The sequence below is a fragment of the Formica exsecta genome, unplaced genomic scaffold, assembly GCF_003651465.1.
Source record: "Formica exsecta isolate Colony F162 unplaced genomic scaffold, ASM365146v1 scaffold556, whole genome shotgun sequence".
NCBI classification, from domain to species: Eukaryota; Metazoa; Arthropoda; class Insecta; order Hymenoptera; family Formicidae; genus Formica; species Formica exsecta.
In genome coordinates this window covers 543823-549191 of record NW_021852808.1, presented here as the reverse complement: position 1 = coordinate 549191, position 5369 = coordinate 543823, and the positions used below count along the sequence as shown (strand labels likewise).

The 5369-nt window shown below is 37.3% G+C and overlaps 2 protein-coding genes across 2 annotated transcripts in view; one reads left to right on the top strand and one right to left on the bottom strand.

Moving 5' to 3' along the window:
* Positions 1–5369, top strand: part of LOC115242019 (lachesin-like) — a 201096-nt gene that overhangs the window by 123403 nt on the left and 72324 nt on the right. The window contains exon 3 of the mRNA XM_029818022.1: positions 4359–4486. The gene's annotated coding sequence lies outside the window, so the exon portion shown is untranslated. The remainder of the gene's footprint in view (positions 1–4358; positions 4487–5369) is intronic.
* The window catches only part of LOC115242020, a 71824-nt gene that overhangs the window by 23759 nt on the left and 42696 nt on the right, over positions 1–5369 (bottom strand). The window lies entirely within an intron of this gene.

Below are 5369 nucleotides of genomic sequence, written 5' to 3'. Positions count from 1 at the left end.
GAGACGACGACGACGTCGACGACGCTCTCGCATGCTCGCGGACAATATTTCTCCGGCCGACATAGACCTGGTTCCGTAAGTAGGTCATCCCCCCCCCGCCATCGGTCGCGCAACCTCCTTCTCACCGCTCTCCCTCCTTCCCTTCCTCCCCCCTCTCCCACCGGTATCTTCGACCGCGGCAATACCAGCGGCAATCCGTCCGCCTGCTCTCTGCCGCGACCGCGTGCTACTCGACCCTCCCTCCCTCTCACTCGTGCAGACCTCTCAGGCGGCACCCTCCACTCCGCGTCGGGTACCTGGCCGCGCGCGGTGGCATGCGCTGCTGAATCACTTTCACTTATGCCGTGCGCTGTGTTGGTTTCAAAAAATCTCTTAACTTTCTCTCTCTTTCTCTCTCTTCCCCCTCCCCCCCCCCCTTTCTCTCTTTCGCTATTATAAAGTAGGATAGTATTTACCTACAACTCATATACAATAACTAATTATTTAAAAATCTTAAACATAAAATATTAATAAAATATTTCAAAGGAAAGAGACAGAGAGAGGGAGGGAGAAAAAGAGATCTGTTTTTCTATTTAAGTTTTTTTAATCTATATTCTTAGAACTCAATGCATTGCAAAAAATAGATAAAAATTAGGTCGATAGGTACACATATCTGTTTTCTATTTTCTCACTACTAAGAGATTTTGCTGTTAAGCAGATGTAAAGGCGACAAAGTGAGAGAATGAATTCGCGTGCAACTATGCGATTGTGAACTATCAACTTACCGAATTGGATGAAGAGACGAATCGACGAGGAGAAACTTGGAAAATAAAAGAAATAACGGTCGAGGAAAACGCAAATGTCAGAAAACGAAAGAGCATTCGATCGAGAAATGAAAAATTGAAGATGCGCGAACGGGCAAGAAAATGGCAGCGAGAATACGAAGAGGCGGGAATAACATATCAAAGAATTCAAAGAGGGTGGCGTTGAAGAACGAAACTGAAACGCGGAACAAAGAATGTTGCAAAGAAAAATGTTAAAAACCAGATAAGAGAGACACAGGGCAAGCAAATAAAGAACAGAGATAAAAACTTACAGCAATATAGCATTTAACATTGCACGCATCTGTCTGACTTTTAATCTTTCAACACAATTTTTATAATACATCAAGTAAAATTGAGCCAGCCATTCATATTTAATGCAAAATGCGAATGCGCAATAAAGGATGAGTAACGCGACAAGTAGAAATGTGGTGAGAAAAAAGCAACAAGCAAAATTCGCGGGTAAAAGCAAAGCGGAATGTGATGGCGAAAGAATGGAAATCCACTCGCTTGACTATGGATCTCTAACAAGAGAAAGGGATAAAACTCGGAGTAATAAAGCGAACAGCCGGACAAAGCTGTCTATTTCAAACTTGTACGAAAATTAATCGCGTAAAATTAAATCGTAGGAATTATTAGAAATTTTTTTCTAGCGATGGTTTAAAACAGAAGGACAGCGAGAAAAATGCATTGCATAAAATAAGTGAAGGAATTATATAATAGAAACGAAGCTGGAGGCAACGAGAAAAAGAGGAAAAACGAAAAAATAAAAGATAAAAGAGGGAACAAGTAAGAGGAAAATACGAGGCAATAGAAAGAAGAAGAGGATGCGAAACGGTCGTTTTTATCTCATAAGAATATGCAGGAGATGTCTTTTGCCGTACATCTTAATATGATCACCAAGCATATAGCCATATCACGAGTCGTACGAGGAAAATTGGTTAGAGATAATTGAATGGTTTTACGGAGCAACGCTATGGCATGAGTATCCCGAGATAGGGATCGTTTCCACCGGAAATTTCTACGGTTACTGTAACATGCGCCTCGTGGTAACGGTAGGAATTTATTCGTAATGCGACGCTTAATTATAACGAGTAATGCGAACTTAACAGACATGAGGACATTGATGATAATATACGTTTTAATACACTATCTGGAAAATAGAATACTTGATTTCACATTCTGTATCTCTAAAATGGAATAGGTGATTGTCTTAAAAGATTAGCGTTTATAAACATATTTCAACATTAATAACTTTAAATCATTAAATAATTAATTTACATAGTGATTTTTTTCAATGATCTTAATTTTGTTTATTTTTACATGATTAAGAGCACAATTAGAGACGCTTATTGTTAATACAATTGAATGTAAGCAGTTTAAAATTACCTCTACATATTATGAGATATCTTTCTGATTTTAAATATTAGTTGTTTTATATGTTTGGCAACCAAGTAAGCAATTGTATTAACATCTGATACAGGCTAAACACAGGTAATTAAACATTCTCTTTCTATTTGCAGCCTATACTGTGGCTAAAGCAGAAAGGGAATAGGAAACAACAGTGAACAGTATCAATCTGATTAAACTAAATAATCCTAAATTAATTATAACATGTTTGAAATCTCTCGTTATCGAATATATGAGATGTATTAATCAATTTATCGACGGATTCATATTGATGTGAACGTTATATTGTTATAATTTAATTTAGAGAGATATATTTTCCTTTATTTATATTTTGTATAGGATGTATCCTATATTATTACATTTAAAAAAGAGCGACCTTGCATTTATCAGAAGTGTCTTACATTGATAAATGTCATTATCGCAATCGATAATAGTATCACATATACATATCCGATAATGCCATGGACTCCAGTCGTTCGAAATCAACTACATCCGATTAAAAACTTTTTAGCTTTATATAATTGAGAGAAAAAGAGAGAGAGAGAGAGAGGAGGGAGAAAGGGAGGGGGAGAGAGAGAGAGAAAGAGAATTATCGAACACAGCCGGTGAGGAGGGGTTTAATTAACACAGAGATCAGGTCGGGTAGTCGAATTGGAAATTACTGGCGCGGAGTCGCGGGTAAGGTTAATCCCCGGAAAGCCCCGGCTCTCTCCGGGAGTCCGGGAGATGGTACAAGATAGAGAAAGAGAGAGAGAGAGAGAGATAAAACGGCGAGGCAACTCTCCACGATTTGGGATACTCCGAGTTTATAGGTGTAGCTTTGAATGTCTAGGCGATCGCCATCCCTAATTCGTATCTAAGCACCAAAGGCTGCCGCGCGGCAGCTTTAAATATGTAGCGGATCCACCGCACGCATCTGCATGCTTTTCCGCAAATTTAGATGCACCGCGTACTTACTGATACTTCCAGTTATCACGAATTAATGATTTATGGCTCCGATAGCCGAAATGCGGCAACATCATGCGATTAATATGAAACAATATTTTATTTCTTTTCTATTACTTGAATATAATATTGCTTAAATTAGGAAAGTACTTTGCACGAGATTTTTGAGCTATATATATAAATATTTAAGAAATATGGCACTCACTATATAAATTGTTTTCAAGAGAAATATTTAGTATCTGCAAAAATCGAGAAATATGATAAATACATTTTAAATATTCTTTCTTTTATTAATAATCTTGCTTTATTGCACAGTATTTATAACGTGATAGAAAATTGTATCAAACTATGTTTTTAAATTTTATTTTTAAAATCTTTACAAAAAAATAATACTTTATAAAATAAAAATAATTCTATATAGAATATTATATTTACTAATGCTTTTGTACAAAGCATTTAGTAATGTTTGCTTTTTGAAGTGATTAAATCTTACTGTCGACAATTGCTCACAATTTTCGCTACACACCGTAAAGCTTTACCATAGTTTGAAATGCAAAGCTTTCAATGGTGAGATTCATGTAACACTCTATGTGCACGCGCGTCACACGCGTATCATACGTTCGGAAATATTGGACGTGCGGTAAAAGTGCAGCTCGACCTAAATACCAAGAAGAACCGAAATTTCCGGATTAAATTTTTCGCCAGCGGATTGAGGTTTCGTGCTCGCGACGGACTCTGCAAGTTCGCAATTATTAAAGAACGGCGTACTTAGTTTTTGCCGCTGCGTGCATTACGAGATTTTAAGTCGCATGAAAGAATAATTCGTCTTCTGAAAATGGGAACTTTCTTTTATTGTTAATCTTGCTTGATTCACATAGAATATTATAAAATATTATATAGAATTGTTGTGTAATATAAGAAAATATATTATATTTTTTGAAAGTTTTTGCATAACATTTTATCAGATTTATTAAAATATAATAAAATCCTATATAGAATGCAAGAGGCGGGGTAATAGAGGAAAAAAGTGAAATATAGAATATATAAAATATATTTTACATTGTATGTGCTGCGAATAAAAGGTTTATTAATAAGATTATTCGTGATATCGTACAGAACAATACGCAAATTATTTTTGCTAAATAAATATCTATTTATAATGACAATTTACGCTCGCTTATAGAATAATTTCTGTTTTCGCAGATCAGCATGAGCAGAAAAGAGTTCTAGCGACAAGCGAGACGCAAAACTCAGAACGCATGCCTAAATCAACCTGGGAAGCGGATAACTTGCTAGTAAGCGGCTAACGGGTCACTTCTAGGGGATAATAGGTAAGTTCAGGATATAAGCGCCTCGATCTGCACTGCAAAGCAGGATTTAAACATCATTTGAAATGTTGAGAGCGTATATCCCATCGTTCTAATGAGAAATCTTCCGCGCCAGTTACAATAGGTTAAAAATCTTGCTCTCGACTAATTAATTATCGAGCGGCAAATCGTCGCGCTGTCAATGAGAGGCTTTGTCGGTCCAAAAAAAAAAATGGGACACTCTCAAGCTTGCGCGCCGCACAATGTAATTTCGAAAGTTTAATAAAGCAGGATAGAGAGAGAGAGAGAGAAAACGTGCGCGCACCATCGGGATACACACTCGCAATTTGCGAGTTCGCATAATCAATGTATCGCCGCTGGTCATATTGATGGGATCTAGCTCTAGCATATGCGTTATCGCAAAGCACGCTCGCTTGCTTGCTCGTTACAGGCGTGTTAATGGTATATTCATGCACATTACGAAATTACTCTATAATGTATAGACTAGGATACGAGCGATATCATAAGATCTATCTACTCCTAATTTTGTGTATGAGAAAAATCGTCAAATAATGATACGGCAAATAATGGATGAATTCGCGCAATAAATGAGTAATTGCGCAAAGGAGGATCTTTGACGTTTGATCAACGATAATCGCGCTCGTTCCACTCACCTCGATACTTGGGTTATCCAGTTTTAACGGCGAACATGTGCCTAAACACTGTACAAGCACCTCACCACAATTCGATACACACGCCAGGATAAATTTCACCTGTAATAGCTAACTCGCGTATATATGCGATGTAGCATACACACACGTATACTTTGGCCAAATGCGTGTACTTATACATTTTCCACATGAGAAGGAATGAAAGCGATGCTAGCGGAATCGGCGATAAAGAGCGT